This window comes from Otolemur garnettii, unplaced genomic scaffold, assembly GCF_000181295.1.
Source record: "Otolemur garnettii isolate 467f Iridium unplaced genomic scaffold, OtoGar3 scaffold00198, whole genome shotgun sequence".
In the NCBI taxonomy this organism is placed as follows: Eukaryota; Metazoa; Chordata; class Mammalia; order Primates; family Galagidae; genus Otolemur; species Otolemur garnettii.
Window position 1 is genome coordinate 1482700 of NW_003852593.1, and position 12280 is coordinate 1494979.

The 12280-nt window shown below is 47.2% G+C and overlaps 1 protein-coding gene across 1 annotated transcript in view; it reads left to right on the forward strand.

The window, feature by feature from the left end:
• Nucleotides 1–996: 996 nt before the first annotated feature.
• The window catches only part of RNF4 (ring finger protein 4), a 27426-nt gene continuing 16142 nt past the window's right edge, over nt 997–12280 (forward strand). Inside the window, exon 1 of the mRNA XM_003801129.3 lies at nt 997–1084. The gene's annotated coding sequence lies outside the window, so the exon portion shown is untranslated. The remainder of the gene's footprint in view (nt 1085–12280) is intronic.

A 12280-nucleotide genomic window follows, 5' to 3' on the forward strand; every position in this document is an offset into this window, starting at 1 on the left:
AGGGTGGCCTGGTGGGATGAGACACCATATGCAGGAAAGCCCGTTGCCCCAGAGGCCATCCTAGACCTCCTTACAACCAGCAGACTCCAAAATGTGAGGACATCAAGAAGCAGAACCCTCTTTCACCCCTGCTGCCTTGTAGATTCATGACCAGACTGGTCCTGGCAGTTCCTTTCCTGACCCCCTCTGCCCTCAGGATAGGTCAAATTTGTAACTCTGGTCTTTTGTGCTCCTGGCACGAGGGGCAGTCTCTTCCCCATTTTCCCTCCCCAGGTTCTGGACTTGGCTAAGCTCCAAGGTTGCTTCCTCAGGGAGACCTCCCAGACATGCTGGTTGAAAGGACAAGCTGTGCTTTCCTTAGGTCCCCATCATCAGGCCCCAGAGAAGAGTCCCAGGACCAGGCATTCGTAGGGTCGGACGACACACTTGGCCTAGGCCCCGGCCCGAGGCGGAGCTGAAAGGCGCTGGGCCTGGTTTGCAGCCGGTTGTCAGACACCCTGGGTCCTGGGCACGCTCTTCCCAAAGGCTTCTTTCACAGGCGGGGAAACGCCATCCCAAAGAGGGGCGCGGAATGGCTGGCTGCGTCTGGCCCGGGGCAGAGCAGCTGATGTGCCTCAGGGGCGGGTCGTCACCTATAAACGGGGGACCATACGCGGGCTGGCCCCCGCAGCACCCTAGCTGTTAGGTGCCGCCGCGCGCCAGGCACCATGGCTGTGCTCAGACCACAACTCCCGAGAGGCTCTGCGGGAAGAGCGTGCCGGCAGCTCCTCTCGCGGGAAGCCGGGAGGGCCAACGCCCCACCGTGGGCGGGGCCGGAAAGAGGCGCGTTTCAAAGTGGGAATAGATGGTTTTCTTGTCCAATAGGATTGAAAATATGCCTCCCTAACAGACGGACCGCTGAAGTAGGGGCAGCGGGGGCCAATGGGGACACGCAGGGGGCGGTGCCACGGACCCCGGAGCGGAAGTGGGTTGCTGTTGAGGCGGCGGCGTCTTGCTTGAGGCGTTCTACACGATTTGGAAAGGTGCTTCCTCTTTGAAGAGCTTTGGCGGCGGCGGCGGCGGCGGCGGACCAGGCCGGCTCTGGGTAAGGCCAGGCTTCTCAGAAAGGGTACGGCAGGTTGGGGCCCGGGCTGATGCGGGACTTAGGCCGCTTTGCGGCCTGCAGAGGCCTTTGGCGCCCTCCGCACGGGGAACCGTCTTGCGCGGCTCAACCGGGCTGAGGCCCCGTAGCGCGGCGGGGCCTCGCTGGGACCTCTGGCCAGCTCTGCCTGGTCCGCACCGCCGTCCACGCGGGTGTACCAAGCCCAGCTTGGCGTGGGCAACGGAAATTGGGAAGTGTCTTGGTTTTGGCTCACCCAGGCGAGTTGCGGCTGCAAGACATAGTGGGTAACCTGCGAAGGGAAACTGAGGCTCGGGGAGGGGCTGGAACGCGCCCAAGGTCACTCGGACAGTCAGCGCTCGGGTTCGGGGTAAGACGGGGCAAGGTTTTTGTTCTCTGCTGACGCCGCCGCCTCCTTTGTGTGTTCGCGCGGCCGCCCGACCGTCGTGAGGCCTGCGAGTTTGCCAGGCGCCGGGGCCGCGTGGCGGAGCTTTTTCTCGGCTGAGATGGGCCTGAGAAGGGATGAAGGCCTAACTTTGGGAGCACTGAGCTGCAGATCTAGAACTTTGTAGGGCCTCCGCTTCCGGGTGTGCTTCCCGGCCTGGTCGTGGGTGAAATTGTGGCCGAGAGGCCTGCTGCCCAGCCCTCCACCTCTGGGTCCCTTCATCTTCCTATCGCCCACGCTGATAGGTGTACAAAGATTGGATTCTCTAGACACCAAACACAGTACCTATTGAACACCATTTTTTCATCTCTTGATTGATCGAGAGAGGAGGGGGAAGATGGAGCTCGGGCAAGCTGTTTTTGTTTGTAACTGTTTCTGTTTTATACTTGTTGGTTTCCACGGATGTTCACGGTCTTAATCTCTGTTGGGCTTCTGTACCAAGTTCTAGGGAGTCATTCAGCTATAGATCCTTGAATGAAGCTTAGGCTGTGCAACTGGTTGCAGGGACGGGCCCAGAAAGGTCAAGTGGTCTACTCAAGGTCACACAGACAACTAGTAGGTGGATCGAGTCTAGTTCCTGACTGCAGGAGCTGACCTCTAAGTTCAGTGACTGGAGTTCTGGGGGTACTAACAATGAAAGATAGAGCTGTTGAAGGGAATCTTTTGTTGTTTTTCCTGGTAATTTGCTTTTTTGTTTTTTTTTTTTAACTTATTTCAGAATAATACGAGGGTACATAGGATTAGGTTACGTGTAAGGTAAAGTCCCAGTTGTAGTTTTCTTAACCCAGGAAACGTGCCACATATGGTGCATTGTTTGCCTTTGGGTGGGAACTTGGCTAATGCTCTCCTCCCTTCTTGAATTTAATTTTTTCTCTCCAGTGAGCGCTGGTTGTTAATTCATTGATTTCAACTTAGTATTTAATGGTTGCAATGCTTGTTTTAACATTCCTGTGCTACTTAGGAGAGCATTCTCCAAATCCATCCAGGTTATTATTACAAAGTCTCCATCTTGGCTCAGTGCCTGTGGCTCAAATGGCCAAGGTGCCAGCCACATACACCTGAGCTGGCGGGTTTGAATCTAGCCTGGGCCCGCCAAACAACAATTACGGCTGCAACCAAAAAATAGCCAGGCGTTGTGGTGGGCGCCTGTCATCCCAGCTACTTGGAAGGCAGAGGCAGGAGACTGGCTTGAGCCCAGGAGTTGGAGGTTGTTGTGAGCTGTGATGCCATGGCACTCTACCCAGGGCAACAACAGCTTGAGGCTCTGTCTCAAAAACAAAACAAAACAAAATCTCCATCTTTTCATGGCTGAATATTGTTACATGGTGGTGATTTGCTTTGTAATGGATAGGGAGACATTGGGTTCAGTTTTACCTATGAGTTCAAGGTGAAATAGGAACAATCAAGTGGGAAAGATATATTACTGAATTTTGTATTACCTGAACTTGAACCTCCAACTCTGATTCAAAAATCTTATTTTAATACAGTGTTTATGAACCTTTTTATTTTTTGTCCCCCCCCCCCAGAGTCACGCTTTGTTACCCTAGGTAGAGTGCTATAGCGCCATAGTTAACAGCAACCTCAAACTCCTGGGCTCAAGTGATCCTCCTGCCTCAGCCTCCCAAGTAGATGGATGGGACTACAGGTGCCTGCCACAATGCCCGGCTATATCAGCTTTTCTTAAAGTACCACTTTTGTGAGGAGCTTTTTAGACGTTGTTTTCCTGGTCATTCCTTTTCGTGATTTTTTTTTTTTTTTTTTTTGCAGTTTTTGGCCGAGGCTGGGTTTGAACCCACTACCTCCAGCATATGGGGCCAGCACCCTACTCCTTTGAGCCACAGGCACCGCCTCTTTCATGAAATTTTAATGCCATGTGTAAACTTTCTACCTTTTTACAATGTGTGTGTATCCATGCATCGTATAGAAAATGAATATGATTTTTTGCCCTCTTTAACAATGCAGATGGCTCGGCGCCTGTGGCTCAAGTGGCTAAGGTGCCAGCCGCATACACCTAAGGTGGCAGGTTCGAATCCAGCCTGGGTCTGCCAAACAACAATGATAGCTGCAACCAAAAAAAATAACCAGGCGTTGTGGTGGGCCCCTGTGATCCCAGCTACTTTGAGGCGAAGGCAGGAGACTCGCTTGAGCCCAGGAGTTGGAGGTTGCTGTGAGCTGTGATGCCATGGCACTCTACTCAGGGGGACAGCTTGAGGCTCTGTCTTAAAAAAAAAAACAATTCAGACGTTGGGTGGCACCTGTGGCTCGGTGAGTAGGGCACCGGCCCCATATACTGAGGCTAGTGGGTTTAAACCCATCCCTGGCCAAACTGCAACAAAAAATAGCTGGGCATTGTGGTGGGTGCCTGTAGTCCCAGCTACTCAGGAGGCTGAGGCAAGAAAATCGCCTAAACCCAGGAGTTGTAGGTTGCTGTGAGCTGTTCGACGCCATTGCACTCTACCGAGGGTAATAAAGTGAGACTCTTGTCTCTACAAAAAAAAAAAAAAAAAAAAAACAACAGTGCAGATGTTGCAGTATTCTTTGTTGGCTGTCTGACTCCATGTTATTCTCACTACATGTGTTTTCACTGTTTGTTGTGGGGTGCCATGAACTATGCCCACACAATACGGCAGTATTCTAAGTTGGTCAGTGGATGTCAAACTTTCTTCTTGGGATTTAGCAATGAACAAAATAGTTTTTTTATTCTATTTTATTTTTTTAGAGACAGAGTCTTACTTTGTCACCCTGGGTAGAGTGCCAGTGGCATCATAGCTCGCAGCAACCTCCTCCTTTTGGGCCTAGGCGAGTCTCTTGCCTCAGCCTCCGAGGCAGCTGAGACTACAGGGGCCTGCCACAGTGCCCGGCTATTTTTTTGCTGCCTTTTGGCCAGGGCCAGGTTTGAACCCACCACCCTCAGTATATGGGGCCAGAGCCCCACTCACTAAGCCACAGGCGCCTCCCACAAAATAGTTTTTGTAGCCAGGTGGTGTGGGTCACAATCTGTAATCCTAGCATTCTGGAATGCTGAAGTGGGAGATCTCTTGAGCTCAGGAGTTTGAGACCAGCCTGAGGGAGAGTGAGACCCCATTTTTACTAAAAATAGAAAAATTAGCCTGGTGCAGTGGTTTCTTTAGTCCCAGCTACTTGGGAGGGTCACTTGTGCCAGGAGTTTGAGGTTGTACTGAACTGTGATCACACCACTGCATTGTAGCTGGGGTGGCAGCAAGACTCTTTCTCAAAAAGTTGTGGTGTTTGTCTTCTGGAGGTGAGTAAGGGTGAAGGAAATGAGAAATAATCCCTGCAATCAGAACACAGGAATACTTCATTTGTTAATTGCACTTTACAGACATTGTGGGTTTTTTTTTTTAAAAACAAGTTGAAGGTTTGTGGTAGGTGCCATTTTCTAACAGCATGTGCTTACTGTGTCTCTGTCACATTTTGGTGGTTCACAGTATTTCAGACTTTTTCATTATTTTTATGCCTGTTTTGACTTGTAATCAGTAATCTTTGATATTACTATTATTACTGGACGAAGAGGGTCCAGCCGCCTCTCACTGTCAGCCAATATGCAGAGATGGGGATAGGTCCACCAAACCTTATTTGTCAGAAGACGGGGATTCAGAACAGTGAGAGAAGCCTCTCCAGAACTGTTCTATTCTTCCATTTCCAAAATTACAGTATTATACATAAAAGTTCAAAGCAAAAATCACATTAACCCTTATTTTAAAGAATAATCAGCATAACTCAGTGATCTTTTGCACCATTCCAATTCAAAAGTTAATCTCCTAAATCAATCCCCCTAAACTATTCCAGATAGGCATCTTTAGGGTGGAAGCCAAATTTACAAAATAGTAAGAACAGAGATGGGGGCAAGGTCAGGCAGGACCTAAATTGACCAGAGCAGCTGTGTCATGTCTGCCCTAGCCTGCCTGACTCCATGTTATTCTTACTAAATGTGCTTTCACTGTTTTGTTATGGGGTGCCACGAACTATGCCCACTTAAGATGGCAAACTTAATCCATATATGTGTATTCTGACTGCTCCACTGGATAAATGGGTATTCTGACTTCTTCAGACTTTCCTATTCTTCTCAGGCTTTTCTATGTCCTGAACCACAACAATATTTAATTTAGGCCATTTAATAATCCTACAATTACCTCTAAGTGTTCAAATTCATGTCTTTAAATCAAAAGTAAAAGTGATTATGCTTAGTGAGGAAGATCTGTCCGAAGTTGAGATAGGCCAAAAGGGAGGCGTCTTATGCTATTTAGCCAAGTTGTGAATGCAAAGGAAAAGTTCTTGAAGAAAATTAAAAGTGTTTTTCTAGGGAACATATCATTAGTTGAAAGAGAAATAGCCTTATTATTGACCAATCAAACCAGCCAGGACATTAGCCAAAGCCTAATCCAGAGCAAGGCCCTAATTCTCTTTAATTCTTTGAAGGCTGAGTGAAGAAATTGCAGGAGACAAGTTTGAAGTTAGCAGAGGTCGGTTCCTGAGGTTTGAGGAAAGAAGCTGTTTTTATAACAAACGTGCAAGGTGAAGGAACAAGTGCTGATAGAACCTGCAGCAAGTTATGTAGATCTAGCTAAGATCATTGATGAAAGTGGCTGTATGAACAGATTTTCGAAGAAACAGCTTTTATATGGGAAGGAGATGCCATGTAGGATTTTTATAGCTAAAGAGAAGTCAAGGCCTGCCTTCAAAGCTTGTTAGTGGCTAATGCAGCTGGTGACTTTTAAGTTAAAGCCGGTGCTCATTTAGAATTATTCTGAAAATACTAGGGTACTTAAGAATTATGCTAAATTTATTCTGCCTGTGCTCCATAATGGACCAACAAGGCCTAAATGACAGTGTATCTTTTTTTTTTTTTTTTTTTTTTTTTTTGAGATAGAGTCTCAAGCTATCCCCCTGGATAGAGTGCCATGGCATCACAGCTCACAGCAACCTCCAACTCCTGGGCTCAAGCGAGTCTCCTGCCTCAGCCTCCCAAGTAGCTGGGACTACAGGCGCCCGCCATAACGCCTGGCCATTTTCTTTTGGTTGCAGCCATCATTGTTGTTTGGCAGGCCCGGGCTGGGGATTTGAACCTGCCACCTTAGGTGTATGTGGCTGGCGCCTTAGCCAATTGAGCCACAGGCGCCAAGCCGACAGTGTATCTTTTAATAATAACATGGTTTACTGAATATTTAAAGCCCATTGTTGAGAACTGCTCAGAAAAAAATATTTCTTTCAAAAAATTACTGTTCATTTTCGTACCTAGTCACCTAAGAGCTTTGATGGAGAGATATAAGGAAATTGTTTTCATGACTGGTAGCATAAATAAACATTTATTTTGCAGCCTGTGGATCAAAGAGGTTTTTTGATTTTTAAATCTTAAGAAATATGTTTTGTAAGGTTATAGCTGCCACATACCGTGTTTATTCTGATGGATCTGGGCAATATAAATAGAAAACCTGGAAATAATTCACCATTGCAGATACCATTAAGAACACTCAACGGGTGGTGCCTGTGGCTCACTGAGTAGGGTGCCCTCATCATATACTGAGGGTGGTAGGTTTGAACCCATCCCTGGCCAAATTGCTGGGCGAGAGGCTGAGACAAGAGAATTGCCTAAGCCCAAGAGCTGGAGGTTGCTGTGAGCTGTGATGCTACGGCACTCTACCAAGGGCAACAAAGAATACTCAAGTCTGGGAGGAGGTCAAAATACCATGATGAACAAGAGTTTGGAAAAGTAGATTCCAACCCTCAAGGGTGACCTTGAGGGTTTCAAGACTTCAGAGAAGGATATGGTGAGCATGGCAAGAGAACTAGAATTAGAGGTGGAGTCTGAAGATGTGACTGAACTGCAGCAATCTCATGATGAAACCTGAACAGATGAGGAGTTGCTTCTAATGGGTAGGCAAAGTGATCGTTTGAGATAGAATCTACTCTTAGTGAAGATGCTGTGAACATCAGATGATTGCACTTTTTTTTGCCAATAAAGTACAGTAGAACCTCCATAGCTGCCCACCTCCTCACATTGACCACTCCCTAAGTCGACCTAATTTTCATAGACCAGACATGCACCACATGTATGTATTAGTATAATAGGCCTAGTTCCTTGTGTTGACCACCTCTGTGTGTGTTGATCGGTTTTTTTATGGTCCCTTGGATGGTCAACTTACAGAGGTTCTGTATTTTTAATTAAAGTATGTGTGTTGTTTTTATGATAGACTTCAGTATAGTGTGAACAGTTATATGTCCTGGGAAACCAAAAAACTTCACAGGACTTTTACAATAGTTGCCTTATTGTAATGGTCTGGAACTGAACCACAGTATCTCAAATACGCCTGTGTAGCAATTTTTTTCTGGAGCTGGGAATGTGACTTAGTTGTCTATAGAAGTTACCTTTGGTGTGGCTTGGCACCTGTGGCTCAAGTGACTAAGGCGCCAACCACATACACCTGAGGTGGCGGGTTCGAATCCAGCCTGGGCCTGCCAAACAACGATGGCTGCAACCAAAAAAATAGCCAGGCGTGGTGGCGGGCACCTGTGGTCCCAGCTACTCAGGAGGCTGAGGCAGGAGACTCGCTTGAGCCCAGGAGTTGAAGGTTGCTGTGAGCTGTGATGCCACAGCACTCTACCAAGGGGGATAGCTTGAGCCTCTATCTCCTCAAAAAAAAAAAAAAAGAAGTTACCTTTGGGTGTGTGATATATCTCCTGTTGAATAAGTCCTTACTTAATACTGTCTCTTACAGAACCACCTATCAAGTAGTTGTGGTTAGCTCCATATTACTTATCATGAGGCACAAGGAGAACAGAGCCACTTGCCTGGGGTCACACAATTAGTGAGCAAAGCTAGCATCTTAACCTCTACAGATGTGTTCCTTTTGTTGGGTTTTGCTGTGTCATTCACTTTTTTTGCACTGGAAAGATTTTTTTTTTTTTTAAGGTGCACATGTATCTAGCAGTTTCATATAAAATGGTAAAAATGAAACTTACAATAGGCAGTGCCTGTGGCTCATTGAGTAGGGCCTCCAGCCCCATATACCCAGGGTGGTGGGTTCAAACCTGGCCCTGAAACTGCAACCAAAAATAGCCGGGTGTTGTGGCTGGCACCTGTAGTCCCAGCTACTCAGGAGACTAAGGCAAGGGAATTGCCTAAGCCCAGGAGTTGGAGGTTGCTGTGAGCTGTGTGATGCCACAGCACTCTACTGTGGGTAATAACGTGAAACTGTTGTCTCTACAATAAATAAATAAATAAAACTTACGAAATGGGGATATTTTATTTTTACCCAAGAAGGATCTGATTATAAATACTGTCAAAGAATTTAGTGGATTCTCAGTGACTGTTATATTCCTGAAGACTCTAGTTGCTGTTCCTGAGTTTGCCCCTTTCTTTTCAGCTAGGGAAAGTAGTCTTAGGGCCTCTGGGTGTCTGCTGCAACCCACCTCTTTGGCCAAACTTTTGCTAAATTCTGTGGCTTGTTGTGGCTGTGTTCTTTGTAACTTGTTCTGAGATTTGCCTCCTAAGTACCTTCTTGATGCCTTCCAGTGTTTATTCTGGCCTCCTACTTGCAAGTTGAAAATACTTCAGGTAGAGATGTTCTCTCCTGTTTGCCACGATGATCATCTGTTATTTTACTTAAGAGTCAGGGTCTCGGCTCGGCGCCTATAGCTCAACTGGCTAAGGCACCAGCCACGTACACCTAAGGTGGCGGGTTCGAATCCCGAGCCTGGACCCGCCAAACAACAATGACGGCTGCAACCAAAAAATAGCCAGGCGTTGTGGCGGGCGCCTGTGGTCCCAGCTACTTGGGAGGCGGAGGCAGGAGACTCGCTTGAGCCCAGGAGTTGGAGGTTGCTGTGAGCTGTAATGCCACGGCACTCTACCCAGGGAGACAGCTTGAGGCTCTGTCTCAAAAAAAAAAAAAAAAAAAAAGAGTCAGGGTCTCACTATGTTGCCTAGGCTGGAGTGCAGTGGCTCTTCACAGACATAGTCATAGTGCACTACAGCCTTGAACTCTTGGGCTCAAGCCAGCCTCCTGCCTCTACCTCCAGAATAGATGAGACTGCAGGCATGGGCTAAGATCATCTGTTTTTAAGTCTCCCTTTGTTTATTTTTGTTGTTATTGTTGCTTGTTGTCATTGTTGATTTTAGCTGGCCCAGGCAGGTTCGAACCTGTCAGCCTAGGGTGTTATGTGGCTGGCACCCTACCCACTGAACTACGGGGTGCTGCCTTGCCTTTGTTTCTTTTTCGTGACTATTTTAACTTACAATGTGAAGCCTCCATTTCCCCCATCTCTGAAATTCTTTTATTTTTCTTTCTCAAAGACATCCTGCTATCTCTTTCAAACAACTTATGACTTTGATAATTTAATTCAATAGAATTCAATCCTTGCTTATTTCCATGTTTGTCCTAAGTGCTGAGCTAAGAGGAGGGGATGCCATGATAAATAACTGATTTAAAGTTACATGATAAGGAAGTGCAGTAGAAGAAAAGGTTAAATCAGGACTGGAAGAAGCGAGAGAAATGGAAGTATCTTTTGAGGTACTTGAAGCATGGGCAGAAATTCCTCAAAAGTAGGGTAGAAATGGCAGGCCCTTGACCACATATCCAGTATTGTAAGAGAGAACCTGGAATGGAGGACTGGCATCCTGGGTGCCTGCAGTGAAGCACAGTTTTGCTTCTGTTGTTGTTCTGCTTCCAGTGCTGGTTTGGAAGCATGAATTGATTTCATTGAGGTTGATAATGTTAAGGAACAACTTGAATATAATGGGAATTTTTAGTCGGCTGTGCAGATTCCTCTTTTTTCTTTTTCTTTTTTTCTTTTCTTTTTTTTGTTTTTTGAGACAAGAATCTCACTTTGTCACCCATGGTAGAGTGCTGTGGTGTCATAGCTTATAGCAGCCTCAAACTCCTGGGCTCAAGTGATCCTTTTGCCTTAGCCTCCCAAGTACCTGGGACAACAGGCACCCGCCACAACGCTCAGCTATTTTTAGAGACAAGGCTCACTCTTGACTCAGGCTGGTCTCAAACCTATGAGCTCAAGCAATCCACCTGCCTCAGCCTCCCAGAGTGCTGGGATTACAGGCGTGAGCTACTGAGCCCAGCCTGCTGTGCAGTTTCATCTGTGAGACATACTAGGTAAACCCAGACGTGAACCAAGCCATCCACCAGCTAGCTCAGTTGGCTTCACATGTGCGCCCATCCGTACACATCTGATGCCACTTCTCAACCCTGCCCATTTCCACAAGTAAGCTTTAGGGCCTCCCTTCACAAGGTGAGTACCACAGTCTGTCAGTTGTGTTTCTTAACCATTTAACACATTGAGCACTGTGCTGCTGCCATTTTCACTGGATTATTTTGTGTGTGCCACTGACAAAGGTTTTGAGTGCTGTGCCCCAAATTTCCATTTTTCCCTCATAAACCCTGTGGAGTTTTGCACTGCAAGATGATTTTTTTAAGGAGCACATATGAACACAATGACTGGAGAAAGTGGAGGAGTGAGTTGGAAAATTAGGTTGGCTGCATACCATGAATACTTTAGGCCATGCTCTGAAGGCAGTGATTGTGCTCATTTGGGAGCACTTCCTGGGATTTTGGCTCTTTGGGGGCTGATGATTTATATTAATATTTATTTATTTAGAGATTGAGTCTAGAGCCTCAGCATAGCTCACAACAACCTCAAATTTCTGGCCTCAAGTGATCCTCTTATTTCAGCTTCCTTGGTAGCTGGGACTACAAGTGCCCACCACAACGCCCAGCTACTTTTTCTATTTCTATTTTATTTATTTATTTATTTGAGACAGAGTCAACTTCAGTAGAGTGCTGTAGCACTGATACTGGAATTTTGATACTGGATTTTCAGACTCTTGGTCTCGACGATTTGATGAATGATTCGACGGACTGCAGGATCAACAGTAAGTTAGGTGTTATTCACCAGGTATTACAGCTCTCACAAAGAGCCAAACCTCCTTGCAGAGCAGGATAAGATAGGTTTTGTACAAGTGTTACAGCTCTTGGTCTTCTCCTCTCTCTCCGTCAGAGGTCTCTGCTCAGGGGCTTGTATAGGGGCACTTGTCCAATGAGCTTTTGGGTCCTGAAAACAGACCAGTCAGGAGCAGGTTTTGAAAATGGACCAATCAGGGATGCACTGGAAGAAGAGGACGTGCCAGTGTCTTCTCCCTATTGTGTCTGGTGCCTCCAGTTGGGGAGCAGAGCTGCCGCCCCTCCTCACCCCCCGCCCCCTTAGCTCCAGCCTGCTGGTTCCTCTGCTGGCTGCCGCCACCAGCACTGCCAAGACGAGGTGGCAGGTCCTCCAGCCCTGCTCAGTTGAGCTGGCTGGGGCGCCACCTGTCCAGTATCAGCATCACAGCTCACAGCAACCTCAAACTCTTGGAATTAAGTGATTCTTTTGCCTCAGCTTCCCAAGTACCTGGGATTACAGACACCCGCCATAATGCCCAGCTATTTTTTTGTTGCAGTTGTCATTGTTGTTTAGCAGGCCAGGCTGGGTTCAAACCCTCCAGCCCTGGTGTGTGTGGCTGGCGCCCTAACCACTGAGCTATGGGCGCTGAGCCAACCTTTTCTGTTTTTAGTAGAGGTGAGGTCTTGCTCTTGCTCAGGCTGGTCTTGAACTCCTGAACTGAAGGGATCCTCCTGCCTTCAGCTCTTGCCTGGACCTCCCAGAGTCCTGGGGTATGGGCATGAGCCGTTGTGCCCAGCCTTTACCCCACGTTTCTTTTTTTTTTT